We start from the raw sequence: 15,777 nt of genomic DNA on the forward strand, positions 1-15,777 counted from the left end.
TCAGGAACATGGGCCAGTACGAGAGGAGATATAGACATGTAATGTTAATGAGGTATGACAGATGTTCTGGAGACCTGAGGAGGAAATGGGCCACTTGTTTTTCTTACCTTTCCTCCACACCACACGGCTTGGCTTTTATATTGTATCAGCATAGTCTTCACAATTTTGAGGTCTAAATATTTAAAAATATTAGCAGGCTGGGTGCGGTGGCTCATGACTGTAATCCCAGCACTTTGGGAGGCCGAGGCAGAGGATGACTTGAGCTTAGGAGTTCGAAACCAGCCTGGACAACATGGTGAAATCACGTCTCTACAAACAATGCCAAACTTAGCTGGGTGTGGTGGCGCACACCTGTAGCCCTAGTGACTCAGGGGGCTGAGGTGGGAGGATGCCTTGAGCCTGGAGGCAGTGTTTGTAGTGAGTTGAGATCATGCCACTGCACTCCAGCCTGGGGGACAGAGTGAGACCCTGACTGAAAAAAAGAAAGAAAATATGTTGGAGAATAGGTGCAGTGGAACGATTGTTCTCCTCCTAGCTCTGCTCTAGTGCCCCTCAAGTTGTGCCCTCACTCAGTGTAGAGCCTTTTACTCCTGATATTAGAGTCATGATCCATGAAGATTTGTCAAAAAGAAGGAGGGAGGGAGGGAGGGAGGGAGGGAAGGAAGGAAGGAAGGAAGGAAGGAAGGAAGGAAGGAAGGAAGGAAGGAAGGAAGGAAGGAAGGAAGGGAAGGGAAGGAAGGAAAGAAAGGAAGGAAGGAAAGAGAAAGAAAGGAGAAAGGAAGGGAGGGAAGGAAGAAAGAGAAAGAACGAAAGCAAGAAAGGAAGGAAGGGAGGGAGGGAAGAAAGAGAAGGAAAGAAGGGAAGGAAGACAAAGAAAGAAAGAAGAAAGGAAGGGAGGGAAGGAAGGAAGAAAAGAAGGAGAAAGAGAGAAAGAAAGGAAGCAAAAAAGGAAGGAAGGAAGGGGGGAAAAAAAGAAAGAACAGTGAGTAGATTTTGATAAGCTCTGATCTTTGATCTTTGGCCATTGGTGAGTATGACTTTCGTGTCAACAGAAAAATCCTAGCCGGGTGCGTTGGCTCACTCCTGTAATCCCAGCACTTTGGGAGGCCGAGGTGGGCAGATCATGAGGTCAAGGGTTCAAGACCAGACTGGCCAACATGGTGAAACCCCAACTCTACTAAAAAATAAATAAAAATACAAAACTTATCTGGGCATGGTGGCTCATGCCTGTAATCCCAGCTACTTGGGAGGCTGAGGTAGGAGAATTGCTTGAACCAGGACCTGGGAGGTGGAGGTTGCAGTGAGCCAAGACTGCACCATTGCACTCCAGCCTGGGCTACAAAGAGAGACTCTCTCTCTCTCTCTCTCTCTCTCTCTCTCTCTCTCTCACACACACACACACACACACACGCACACACACACAAAGAGACAAAACCCTGTATCTCCCTCTGTGGGGTTACAGCAGAAAGTCTGACAGCTCACAAAAAATATTAACTTTCACAGATAATATCCATCAATTATTCTCTCAGGAAAATGCAGTCGCCACTAAATGGGCCTGGGTGTCATTTCCATGGAGAGCACTGTATGCGGGTGCTCCTGAAACTAGTGTCCTCCTCCCTCTGTCCCTCCTCTCTTCTTCCCTTTCCCTACTCTCCCTCTCTTACTTTCTCTTTTCTTTCCTCCTCCACTGTGTATTAAGCATCTATTTCTGCCAGGTACAGAGCTGGGAGCTGGGATACGGGGACAAATAAGACACAGATCCCATCCCTAAAGCGGCAGTGTTCCCACGATAGCAGGGAAGAACATGGACTTTAGGACCTGAGTGTGTTGCTCAAAATTCCAGCTCCACTACTTGCCAGCTGTGTGATCTTGACAAGTTCCTTAACCTCTCTGGGTCTCAGTTTCCTCATGTGTGAGATAGTGAAACACGGGACTCTGCCTTAGAGTTGTCGTGCGGCTTACAATGAGAGAATTATATATGTCATGCACTTAGAACGGTACCAGGCACGTGAAAACACTGCATAGGTATTTGTTATCATTTGCATAGTCTATAGTACAGTCCTGAAAGCTGCATTCTGATCATTTATATTCTCTTAATTAAGATTACATAGCATGGCACATAGTAACTTCTCGATCTATAGAATGGCAATTTGAATGGAAAGTTCTGTAATTATTTTAGGTAAGCTATTATTTTGTTCCTCCTTGCTGAAGTGTGAAAGAAACACAAAAGTAATCTGTTAAGGGAATTTTGAGTATGATATCTTTTGTGTTGAGACAATACAATGATTAAAACCTAGTAGTGAAGACAGGCTGAAAAGTTGTTGTTGTTGTTGTTTGAGTCGGAGTTTCACTTTCGTTGCCCAGGCTGGAGTGCAATGGTGCAATCTCAGCTCACCACATCCTCCGCCTCCTGAGTTCAAGTGATTCTTCTGCTTCAGCCTCCTGAGTAGCTAGTATTACAGGCATGTGCCACTACACTTGGCTAAGTTTTGTATTTTTAGTAGAGATGAGGTTTCTCCACATTGGTCAGACTGGTCTCAAACTCCCAACCTCAAGTGATCCATCCACCTTGACCTCCCAAAGTGCTGGGATTACAGGCGTGAGCCACCTTGCCCAGCCTGAAAGGTTTAACTATTGCCATCTTAGTTGGCTTGGAATGAATTCTCTCCCCTGGGACCCAAAAAATGGTGATAAGTTATGAATTAAACTAGACAAGACAATCCTAGGCCTGCTGACTCTAACCAAGCTTTAGCAATGTGCACGAGAGTTCAGCACTCCAGCTTTTCTTTCTTTCTGTTTTTTATTTTTAGTTTTTGAGACAGGGTCTCACTCTGTTGCACAGGCTGGAGTATGGTGGTACGATCATGGCATACTGTAGCCTTGACCTTCTGGACTCAACCTCCTGAGTAGGTGGGACCATAGGTATATGCCATCATTCCCAGCTAATTTATTATTATTATTATTATTTGTAGAGACAGGATCTCACTATGTTTCCCAGGCTGGTCTTGAACTCCTGGGCTCAAGAGACGCTCCCACCTTGGCCTCCCAACGTGCTGGGATTACAGGTGTGAACCACTGCATCTGGCCAGCACTTCAGCTTTTAGCAAAGGGAAAAGAAAGAACAAATTTCAACCAAGCTTCACCATCCTCACAATACATATCATGTGTGTGAGGGTGGGGTGGTAGCGTTGAAGGCGAAGGGGTGGGTCTGGGCTGAGAGCATGAATCTGCAGTATCAGTTGAGGAAGCCAATATTTTAAACTATTCTTGGATTGAGTTTTTTTTTTTTCCATTTCTGTTAGCCAGATCATTTCTTCTATTTTTATTTATTTTTTAAAGTGAAAGCAAGTTTATTAAGAAAGCAAAGGAATAAAAAGAATGGCTCCTCCATAGGCATGGCAGCCCAGACCATTTCACTTCTTCCAAAGGTGCTATTAGGAACAATTATTCTCTCTTGGAGACTTGCTTTTTATAAAGTTCAGTAATCATATGTGTGTTTGAAGTAGGTCAACAAAGAGGAGTTGTCTGGTTTTACTTTCTAAGCAACTCTGCCTGTATTGTCATCTACATAACTTTTTAATTAGAAGGCTCTTCCAAGTTCACAAGTAAGAACTGCACCCCTGCTGCCTGAAAGCGCTGAATTATTTACGCCAACAAACGTCTCACAAAGGCATGTCACAAACATGGGTAGACAAAAAGATTATTCACGTTCATAGGGTTTAAAGCTGGGGTGTCCAATCTTTTGGCTTCCTTGAGCCACATTGGAAGAAGAATTGTCTCAGGCCACACATAAAATACACTAATGACAGCTGATGAGCCAAAGAAAAAATTGCAAAAAATATCTAATAATGTTTTAAGAACACTTAGGAATTTGTGTTGGGCTGCATTCAAAGCTGTCCTGGGCCGCACTTATTTAAAGCTTTGATGCTAGTGTTTCTACAAAGACAAGTGGGACTGAAACAGCCAATATTATTTCAAAAGTCATGATACTACTCAGGGCTTAGTAGGGCTCAGGTAACTTATCTGAATCAAAAATGGAAACAGAATGATGGTGTGGGTGAGCCAGGCAGACCTGTGAATGTGACCTTCTTTGGGAAAAGGATCTTTGTAGATGTGATTAACTTGAGGCTTGCCCCAAGTTCAGCTGCATCACTTACTCATTGTGTGTCTTGGGCAGGTTTCTTTTCTGAGCCTCAGTTTCTTTGTCTACAAATTAGAGCAAATAATAAAACTACGATCTTCAAATCCAAGAGCTTTGGAAACTGACATTCTATTCTTAACTAATTTGGTGATGAATCTAATCGACCTCAATTATTTTCTTCATAAAACCCTTTCATGTGGCTTTTTATAGTCTATTTATTTAATGTTAATCTACATGTTTTGCTATGCAGTTATTAAAGTATTAGTTTAATAACTGGAGTGCAGCCCCAGACCCTGCTGGGGGTGGCACATAATATATTATACTTGTAACATTTTTTTTTCTCAAAAATCTAGAAAATTTGGAGTTCCAAAACATACGTGGCTCCAAAGATTTCAGGTAACAAACTGTGGACCCATACCTTCCTCACAGAATTATGACAACAGCATGAAACAACGCAAGCAGAATTTCTGGAACACCCTATGTTAATACTATTTCCCTTCCCCTTTTCCCTGAAGAATCTTTTCTTTTTTTTTTTTGAGACGGAGTTTTGCTGTTGTTACCCAGGCTGGAGTGCAATGGCATGATCTCGGCTCACTGCAACATCCGCCTCCTGGGTTCAGGCAATTCTCCTGTCTCAGCCTCCTGAGTAGCTGGGACTACAGGCATGAGCCACCACACCCAGCTAATTTTTTGTATTTTTAGTAGAGATGGGGTTTCACCATGTTGACCAGGATGGTCTCAATCTCTTGACCTCGTGATCCACCAGCCTTGGCCTCCCAAAGTGCTGGGATTACAGGCTTGAGCCACCGCGTCCGGCCCCTGAAGAATCTTCTAAGATACCAACTTCTTCCTTCAAGCAGCAGCCAGAGACCCTTGCTCAATGACTGGTAAGGGTTATCTATACTTTTGGCATTTGTATCTTTTTGCCCAACTTGCCGACTAGCCTGTAAACTCCTTCAGGGTAGGGATTGTGTTCCAGTGATTAGTGGCACACAATCTGCCAGAAGTTTAACAAATATTTAAAAAATAAATGCAGCAATGATTTATTAGGTTTCTTGTGGGATCCATAGTCTCTTGATCACATGTTGGGTAGAGATGCACAATGGAAGGGGGTTTTACTATGGATGTACAAGAAAAGTTTTGGAGTCTTGGGGAAGCCAGCAGGAGAGGGCTGCCAAGGGAGGCAGTGATAGGGACTCCCTGCGTCCAGGTTTGTCTGGCACTGTCCCGCTTTACACCTGTTGTCACAGGACAATTGTTGACTCATGTATTAGTCCATTCTCACACTGCTAATAAAGACATGACCAAGACCAGGTAATTTATAAATAAAAGAGGTGTTTTTGTTTTTGTTTTGTGGCAGAGTCTTACTCTGTCACCCAGGCTGGCTGGAGTGCAGTGGTACAATCTTGACTCACTGCAACCTCCACCTTAGGTTCAAGTGATTCTCATGTCTCAGCCTCCTGAGCAGCTGGGATTACAGGTGTACACCACCATGCGTGGCTAATTTTTGTAATTTTAGTAGAGACAGGGTTTCACCATGTTGGCCAGGCTGGTCTCGAACTCCTGGCCTCAAGTGATCTACCCACCTTGGTCTCCCAAGGTGTTGGGATTATAGGCGTGAGCCACTGTGCCTGGCCAGAAAGAGGTTTAATTGACTCACAGTTCAGCACGGCTGGGGAGGCCTCAGGAAACTTACAATCATGGCAGAAGGGGAAGCAAACAGGTCCTTCTTCACATGGCAGCAGCAAGGAGAAGTGCCGAGCGAAAGGGTGAAAAGCCCCTCATAAAACCATCAGATCTAGTGAGAACTCACTCACTATCACAAGAACAGCAGCATTATGGGAACTAAAATTAAAGATGAGATTTGGGTGGGGACACAGCCAAACCATATCAGCTCCCATTTTCTCTCTTGCATTCTCAAATGTGTCTTCATTTGGATAAATCCTGTGGACAGTCTGCACAAGGAGTACCAGGGTGAAGTCTCAGGCTGCAAGGAGTGTTTTGTGTGCAGGGTAGAAGGGAAGGGTTTTCACTAAAAGGGGAGAAGAAGGTGCCTTAAAAATGTAGGCTTGAGGGGTAGAGGAGAGAGAAGTGAGGCTAGCAACAACCTAGATCCCCTTAACAATGATTAAGAGCATAGCCTTTGGAGTCAGTAGACATGAGGACGCATGCCAGCTGTATAACCTACTGGCTGTATAACATACTATAGTGGGTTAAATGGTGGCCCCTAAAAAGATACACCCATGTCTTAACTCTAGGAACTTGTGAATGTGACTCTTGGAAAAAGAACCTTTGTAGATGTAATTAACTGAAGGCTCTCAAGAGGAGATCACCCTGGATTATCCTGGCGGGTCCTAAATCCAGTGACAAATATCCTTATAAGAGAAACACAGCAGAGAGGCCTGGAGAGGAGGAGAAGGCCGCATGAAGATGGAACAGAGATTGGAGTTATTCAGCCAAGTCAAGGAATGCCTGGAGCCACCAGAAGCCAGAAGAGGCAAGGAAGGATCCCACCCCAGAGCGTTTGGAGGCGTGTGGCCCTGCCAACACCTTGATTTCAAACGCTGGCCTCCATAACTATGAAATAAATTCTTGTTTTAAGCCATCAAGTTGTGGCAACTTCTTACAGGAACCCTAGGAAACTAACACACGGAGTGTAACTTACCTAAACATTGTGAGCCTTAGTTACCTTATCTGAAAATGGGGCTAAAACTTGGACCTACCTTTTAGGGCTGCCTTAAGGAGAAATAGAAATTATACATGGGAATTGCACGGCACCAAGTTGGTCCTTAATAGTTGGAAACTTGTTACAACGGCTGAAGAGTGGTAATGAAATACTGAATTCATCCAGCAGATGGCAGAAGATGGATTTGCAAACAAGAGGACGTCATAAGATTTGCTGCCCAGCAATGCAGCTCCAGGCCTCAAGTAGCATTCCTGGCTCACAAACTGATGAGGATGAACCCTCGCCAAGTCAAGTGAGCTCTCAGCTCTGTAGAAACTGAAGTAATTCTGTTTTCCTTTGACAACTGTACACCACAGAGGCTGACACTGGTGAATATAAAGCTTGTGGTGCAACAGAAAATACCTGGGCTCTAGGCTCAGCTGTATCAGCTCACTAGGATTCAGTTTGCTCATCGGCAAAGTAGCGACAAGATGAAATACCAAGTGCACCATAATTAAAGGACTGTTGTGATTCCAAAATAACATCATGCGTAAAAGTGCTATGAAAACAAGATGCCATAAAACACAGAAGGGGCTAAGGAGAGTTTAATTCATGGAGAACTTACTTGTTTTTTTTGAGACAGAGTCTCGTTCTCTTGCTAAGGCTGGAGTGCAGTGGCACGATCTCAGCTCACTGCACTGTCCGCCTACTGGGATCAAACGATTCTTGTACCTCAGCCTCCTGAGTAGCTGGGACTACAGGCGTGCACCACCAAGCCTGGCTAACTTTTTTTGTATTTTTAGTAGAGACAGGATTTCACCATGTTGGCCAGGCTGTTCTCAAACTCCTGACCTCAAGTGATCCGCCTGTGTTGGCCACCCAAACTGCTGGGATTACAGGCATGAGCCATCGTGCCTGGCCTAATTAATGGGATAACTTCGGCAAGAATCCAGGGTCACAGTTGATTTGTTTATTCATTTATTCACTCAGCAAACATTTATTTGTGCCAGGCATCATGCTAGGCCCAGGGAATATTACTTACACTGGAGAAGTTCACATTCTAGTTTGGGTGGACAGATGTGATAAAGATGTTCACAGGGCGGAATTTTCTCTCAGCTACTAGGGTAACATTCCAACTCCGTGTTTTGGTTTAAGGAACACATTTGATATTATGTAAAATATTATATATTTTTTCTTTTTTATTTCTTTTCCCTATTTACAGTAAGACTTACTTTCGAAATTAAGAAACACATATTTCCTTCTTAATTTTTTTGGAATATTCTTAGACACTACTATTTATGATTAAGTGAAAAAAGAAAATTGCAGGACAGGCCAGGAGTGGTGGCTCACGCCTGTAATCCTAGCACTTTGAGTGGCCGAGATAGGCAGATCACTTGAGGTCAGGAGTTCGAAACCAGCCTGGCCAACATGGTGAAACCCCGTCTCTACTAAAAATACAAAAGAAATTAGCTGGGTGTGGTGGTGTATGTCTGTAATCCCAGCTGAGGGAGGCTCAGGCATGAGAATTGCTTGAACCCAGGAGGTGGAAGTTGGTGTGAGCTGAGATCACCACTGCACTCCAATGTGGCGAAAAAAAAAAAAAAAAGAAAAGAAAATTGTAGGACAGAATGCAGAGAAAGAATTATTTATCTACATAAAAGCTGGAGGAATACACTTTCATACTATTAACAGTGGCTACCTCTGGGGAAAGGGTGAAGTGATATTTGAAAAAATGGGGCTTTTACCTTTTCTTTTCTATACTCCTATATCATTTGCATTTTTAAAAACAAGCTCGCACTTCTTTTTCCATTAAAAAAAGAACAATAATATTTTGACTGACCCTGTCCCAGAAAACTTCTGTATTCACATGGCTAACTCAGACACAGTGGCGTACACTGATGAGGGAGTTAGTTGTCTGCCTTTTTGAAAGAAAATTAAAAGGAAGAGGAAAGTCCATATTTATCCTCCTTTGTATTCTTGTAGAGGTCATCTACTCGGAAGTGATCCAAGCTGCTTTAAAGCCCTTCTCTTCTTTAAAGTGGTTTACAAACATTAGCTCAGAACCCTTCAGGGCCTCATAGTGAGGCGGGCTCATATAAGAGGCTGGTGAGTCATAAGGAAGTGCCAGCTGTGGATGCCATGCCAGCAGCCCTAATAGCACCCCTACCATGTGTCTCTGGCTGTACTGTGCTCAAAGGGCTTTCTCCTGCATTATCTAGTATAACCCTTCTATGACGCTTGGGAGGTCAGGTTGGTACTGCCATTCCTATATTACATAAAAGATGGGGGAATCTGTAGTATAGGTTCTGGAAAGGGAGAAGAGCAAGCAATCTTTCTGACAATCTTCCTTTTTTCCCCTCTTTTCTCCCTTCTTTCTTTCTATCCTCTCTCCTTCGTTTCTTCTCTGTTTCTACTTCATTGGGAAAAGAAGAGGTTGGGAAGAGGACCCTATTAGAGAAGTAAACAGAGTATCACAATTCAGCAGCCAAGTGTTATGAAAATTTGAATTACACTGTAGATTTGAAGCAATGTGTCAGAAATATATTAATCAAGTCTCATTTATGTACAAATATTGAAGGAACGAGAAGCTTTTCACACTGTGAATTAGTCAAGAGTTGCTTGAGTTCAATACGGGCAGGCTGTGACTTGCAGGCGGTGTTCACACTTTTGCCACAAGGTGGCGCCACCACCGTGATTAGCTGGACATAGCCGCCGCTCCGTCAGGGTGGAACATGTGAGCACTGCGTAATACGAAGTTTCACTCACCCTCATCACTCCTTTTGAAATGACCGTTTACACAGTTTTCTCTCCCACCAAACTAAATTCCTCAAAGGCAAGCTTAGACTTATGACTTATTCCTTTAAACCCTGTCTCCTAGACCAGGCATATAGTAACTTATCATTAAGATTTTTTTTATCTTAAAAGTATTTTTTTTTTTTTTTTGAGACCAAGTCTCACTGTGTCACCCAGGCTGGAGTGCAGTGGTGCTATCTTGGCTCACTGCAACTTCTGCCCCCTGGGCTCAAGCGATTCTTGTGCCTCAGCCTCCCCAGTAGCTGGCATTACAGGCATGTGCCACCACGCCCGGCTAAGTTTTGTATTTTTAGAAGAGACAGGGTCTTGCCATGTTACCCAGGCTTGTTTTCAACCTCTGGGCTCAAGTGATCCTCCTGCCTCAGCCTCCCAAAGTGCTGGGATGACAGGCATCAGTCACTGCGTCCCACCTTATAAAGTATTTTTAACACAGAAAATTTCAAATATATCCCAAAGTACACAGTACAATCTAATGAACTCCCTTGTACCCATCATCCAGCTTCAACAACTACCAACTCATGGTCAATCATCTTTCCTCTATACCTCCTATTTCTTAGAATTAAATTCATGAATGTGAATACTTTGGTATAATTGTAAGACATTATAAAAAAGAAAAGAAAAGAAATGTGACTGCTAGGCCTCTCTCACTGTCTTTAAAATGCCTGGGTGGGTGGCGGTGAGCAGAGTAGAGAGAAGGAGCATTTTTTTAGGGGTTGGAACATTTTGTGGAACAATTTCCTATAATGGAAAAAATTGAGAAGGGTGAGAGGAAGGAATAGTGATTATTATGTGCCAGGTGTTGTGCACTGGTATTGAATTTCACCGTTCTGGGAGATACAGGTATGACATACCCATTTTAAAGATAAGGCTCAGAGATGTTGAGTGCTGTATCTTCAGCGAAGTTGGGATTGGAACCCAGCTGTGTGTGGCTTCAAGGTCTGTGTTCTCCACCCTCTTATAGGATGACCCTGCAATGCATATTAAACCAAATCCATCCGTGGTCTGAGGCTCTCCCTCCCCACCATGTACCTAAATACAGGGCCATTCACAGGACCTGGGGGTTAAGCCCTGGGGGTTACTCCAACATTTTGGAGAAGGAAGGGTTTCCAGGCCCAGAGTGCCAAAAGGGGAATTCAGTTTCTTATTAAAAGGAGTTCATTTCCTCCTGTTGCATGTCCTAAAAAAATGACTGCCTGGAGTCCCAAAGAATTTGCAAGTAAGTTTGTAGGCCAAGCGTGGTGGCTCTTGCCTATAATCTCAACACTTTGGGAGGCTGAGGCAGGAGGACTACTTTCGTCAAGGAGTTTGAGACCAGCCTGAAAAACACAGCAAGACCTGTCTCTACACACACACACACACACACACACACACACTAGCTGGGCATGGTGACACACACCTGTAGTCCTAGCTACTTGGGAGGCCGAGGTGGGAGAATTGCTTGAGCCCAGGAGTTTGAGGCTGCAGTGAACCATGATCATGCCACTGCACTCATCCTGGGTGAAAGAGTGAGACTGTGCCTCAAAATCAATAAATAAATAAATAAATAAACTGTAAGGAGTTTAACAATAAAACACACATATACTGGTTAGGATAAGCCATTTGTGGGAAAAATCTAAGAGACTGTGTGTTTAAGTGTGTTCTTGAATAGATTAGACTGGATTTGATTGCAACTCTAAGGGAGTAAATCAAGCCCCAATTACTTTTAGGGGAAGGAGTCCCAGTTCTAAGAGAAGGAAGCTGACCAGCCATGGCCGCTTGGAAAATGACAAGTCTCAGGGGCAAATGCTGACAAGGTCTGTCCATTCAGTGTCTAGCCAAGAAGAAAGCTTGGCAAGCAGACTTGAGCAAAGAGGTTTGCTGGGCAAAGCAACCCCTCTAGTGGGTAAGAGCTCCTTGAGCTGAGAGATATGTCTTCCGCCCAACCTTTGCTCCAATTCCTTGCTCACTCTTCTGGATAATTTGGCTTCTTGGGTATTCGTTTTTCAGCAGGGAAAGAACAAGGTGCTCTGGCTCGTATGAACTTCCAGTACTCTCGAAAGTTGATTTTCTCATTATAAATGAATAAATTGGCTTTCTGGTTATAACTTGGCTTCTCCAGTAATTTGCCTCCAGGGAGGGAATGGACTGATCTCCCTACTAGAATGTGCTGTCTGCTCGCCAGCCTAACTTCTCTTTGTAAGTGAATAAATGGGCTTCCTGTAGTTTATGTACCAACCTCTCAGGGGTGCCTGGTTAATGCCTGGTTTCCTGGGGAAGAAGGCCCAGGTGAGAAGTGCCAATAAACAGGTCTCCTGGCCTGCAAAAGAGCAGACCCCATAGGTGGAGAATTCAATAAGGCAATGAATGTGGTCTCCTGGGGTCTCTTGGGAAAGAGCTGGTGTCTGAACCACAGTAACACGTGGCCTTAACACGAGGAACTGAACCTTCATGCCCCAAAGGAAGCAAGTTTGGATCTTTTCACCCCCAAGCAGGTTATTCCAGCTCAGTGAGGAGAATCCCTACTTTATTCCCATTGGCATGAAACAAAGAGGTTCTCGGAAGCAATACTTTGCCATGTCGCTCCTTCCCTTAAAATCCTTTGACAACCTTTTATTACTTAGAGTATAAAGTCCAAACTCCTTGGCAAGACTTGCCTTTATGACAGGAAAAATAAAAAATTATTGCTGCATGATTTCATCAAATCAAATCCCCTTATAACTGCAAGGTGTTTTATTATTTGAAGTATTAAATAGTACTGTCAATGAAACTATGAGATCCCAATGATCATAAAACACATCCAATTTCAGATAGATTAAAATGTGGAAAATATTCAAGTCTGAAAGTTGCTAAAATATGGTATTTAAAATGAAAGCTGAGAGTTGTAATTTTTTCCTTTTAGGGGAGAGATACAATTCATTTTAAAGAGAAATAATTCTGGCCAGGTGTGGTGGCTCACACCTGTAATCCCCGCACTTTGGGAGGCCAAGGTAGGCGGACAACTTGAGGTCAGGAGTTTGAGACCAGCCTGACTAACATGGCAAAACCCCATCTTTACTGAAAATACAAAAATTAGCCTGGCATGGTGGTGCGCACCTGTAATCCCAGCTACTCAGGAGGCTGAGGCAGGAGAATCGCTTGAACCTGGGAGGTGGAGGTTGCAGTGAGCCAAGATCGCACCACTGCACTCCAGTTTAGGCGACCGAGCAAGACTCCATCTCAAAAAAAAAGAAAGAATTCTGTTATTTAGGAAAACACTGTCATGAATTTTATATTTTTGAGACAGTCTGGCCTATATGCTTAGGCTTAGATAAGTGAGAACAAGTGAGAGAGACAGAAAGAAACGGAGAGAGAGGGGAATTACTCTATACCGTAAGGAACTAGTGCTTTCCTTGCTGCCAGAAGAGTGGGGATGGGGAGACATGAGGAAGGTCTAAATTCAGAGCAGTATTCTCTAGAATCACCTGGGAGTTTTCAAATGCATGCCCATGTGGCCCCACTTTCACAAATTCAGACTAAAATGATTTGAGTTGAGTACTGGGAATTGGTTTTTTATAAGCTTCTAGGAGATTGGAACTGGTGAGACAGAGGAGGTGGCAGTCACAGGTGCTTAAGGAGATCAAGTTGACTGATAAGAACCTTCCCATAGTGGAGGTGGCCTGTGCAAGGGGGGGCTGCCAAGGAAGTGGTTTCCTGTCTGTGCTGTAGCCGCCTTTGGCTCTCTCATGCCTGCAGTGTGAGCTGGCTATCCCAGCACTTGGATGTGAGTGGTGTTTTGGGGAAAGGAGGAGAGTGCGTTGCTGCCCAGAAAGGAAGATGCAGAGGACAGACTTCAGGGACCAACTGCAGCAGCGGAGCTGAGAGCAGCGAGTTACAGAGGCCCAGGGCCACAAGGCCCAGGGCTGGGAGAGCACCACCTCGCCCTACCCCCAGAATCACACCAAATCCTCAGGGATACTGGGTTTCCCACTGTTGGTGACATGGCTGTTTCAGCTTTTCCATTTGAATATTGAATGAGAGGATCATGCCTGAGGGCTTGAGGAACTGGGGACATTCAGAACCATCACTGGTTTTGTCACGTGTTTGATGATCTGGTTCCTGCCCACCTATTCCACCCCCTCCACACCTATGGCCTTACCCTCACCTCTATCCTGGGCTGCTTGAAATACCTATTCACCTTTAAAGACTCAGCCGAAGGTTTACCTGCTCTGAGAAACCATTTTTTGCCCTCCGCTGTCCTTCACCTCCACTGGAGTGGATGATTTCCTCCTGCTGCTCCGATGGATCACCTGCAGGCCTCTCAGCATGCCTCCGTTCTGGGTTGAACTGTGTCCCCACAAAAGATAAGTGGGCATCGTAACCCCTGGTGCCGTATGTGACCTTATCTGGAGATAAGGTCCTTATAAATGTTATTACGTTAATATGAGGACATGAGGGTGAGCTCTAATCCCTGGGACTGGTGTCCTTATACAAAGAGAAAAATTTGGACACAGAGACAGACATGCACAGAGAGTAGGCCATGTGAAGATTAGAGTTTATGTTGCCACAAGCCAAGGAAGTACACTGGGGAGAGGCCTGGAGCACATCCCTCCCCAGCTCTGCCAAAGGGGAGGAATACACCAAGAGAATAATTAACAGGGGAACCTGGCTAATTCCAGATAGCTTCTCGAGGAAAGTGACATTTGAGGTGAGCAGAGAGGAAGAGCCCTGCTGACACCTTGGTTTTGAAATTCTAGCCTGCAGAACTATGACATGGTAAAATTCTGTGGTTTTAAGCCACTGTTTGTGGTACTCCGTTATGGCAGGCCGAGCAAATTTGTACAGACTCTGACATGTCAGTGACTTCATGTTTTTAGGTCTGTTACCCCCACTAAACTATAAACCCCTCAAAAGCAGAGACTGCCTTACTCACCTTTGCACTTCATCTAACAACACCTAAATGTTTGTTGAATGAATCAGTAATTACAGTCCATCCCGTTTCCTGAATCTACTCTCAGGAATGGCATATGGTGGTAGAAAATGCCAGGTGCTTAGTTGGCTGCTGTTACCAGCTCTGCTGCCATCTGTCCATGACTGTCATCAATAACCACAGCAATGACAATGACCCTAGTTTCAGCTAGCATTCAGTGGGCATCAAACTGTGTGAGAGGCTGGGCGCAGTGGCTCACGCCTGTAATCCCAGCACTTTGGGAAGCTGAGGCAGGTGAATCACAAGGTCAAAAGTTCAAGACCAGCTTGACCAATATGTTGAAACCCTGTCTCTACTAAAAATACAAAAACTAGCTGAGCGTGGTGGGGCGCGCCTGTAGTCCCAGCTAATTGGAAGTCTGAGGCTGGAGAATTGCTTGAACCTGGAAGGTAAAGGTTGCAGTGAGCCAAGATCATGCCACTGGCACTCCAGCCTGGGAGACAAGAGCAAGACCCCATCTCAAAAAAAAAAAAAAGAAAAAAACAACTATGAGAATACATTTATTCAGTCAGTCACTCAAAAACCATTGAGTGGTACTTGCTTTGGCAGCATATATACTAAAATTGGAATGATACAGAGAAGATTAGCACAGCCCCTGAGCAAGAATGACACGCAAATTTGCGAAATGTTTTATATTTTTAAGACTCGTGCACAAATGTCACAAGCAGCTTCATCTGAAATCGCAAAAACCTGCAAACAACCCAGACATCTAACAACAGGTTAGCAAACAAACAAGTTGTGGTATACTGGCATATCTGTGCAGTGGAATAATTCTTAGCAATGAAAAATAATGAATTGTCCATACAGGCATCAATGTAGATGAACCTCAAAATAATTATGAATGAAATTAGCTAAAAAACAAGTACCTATTATACCATTCCATTTATATAAAAATCTAGAAAATGCAAGCTAATATATAGTGACAGGAACAAAGCAATCATTGCCTAAAAATGGGGAGAAGCAGGGGACAGGAGAAAGGGGTCACCAAGGGGCATAAGGAAACTCATGGGGGTGGTGGATACATTCAATATCTTGATTCTGGTGATGGTTTCAAATTGTACACTTTAAATATGTTCAGTTTATTATGTGTCAATTATCTTCACTAAAGCTATTATAATAAAAAAAAAAACCATCGAGTGACTCTCATGGGTCAGGTTCTGTGCTAGGAACTGAGGATAGAGCGCTAACCAAAGACCTGCCTGGTCCCAGCCT

General features: G+C 44.0%; 1 long non-coding RNA gene and 1 other non-coding gene across 2 annotated transcripts; both read left to right on the plus strand.

The window, feature by feature from the left end:
* The first annotated feature begins 1,714 nt into the window (after positions 1-1,714).
* LOC144577106 (uncharacterized) lies at positions 1,715-6,746 on the plus strand. Its single transcript, XR_013520398.1, has 3 exons — positions 1,715-1,775; positions 4,967-5,028; positions 6,525-6,746. It is a non-coding gene; the product is annotated as an uncharacterized LOC144577106 (long non-coding RNA).
* An 8,356-nt stretch (positions 6,747-15,102) lies between these two features.
* LOC118143345 (U6 spliceosomal RNA) lies at positions 15,103-15,205 on the plus strand. The gene has a single exon (XR_004727572.1). It is a non-coding gene; the product is annotated as a U6 spliceosomal RNA (small nuclear RNA).
* The last annotated feature ends 572 nt before the right edge of the window (positions 15,206-15,777 follow it).

The sequence above is a fragment of the Callithrix jacchus genome, chromosome 7 (assembly GCF_049354715.1).
Source record: "Callithrix jacchus isolate 240 chromosome 7, calJac240_pri, whole genome shotgun sequence".
NCBI classification, from domain to species: domain Eukaryota; kingdom Metazoa; phylum Chordata; class Mammalia; order Primates; family Cebidae; genus Callithrix; species Callithrix jacchus.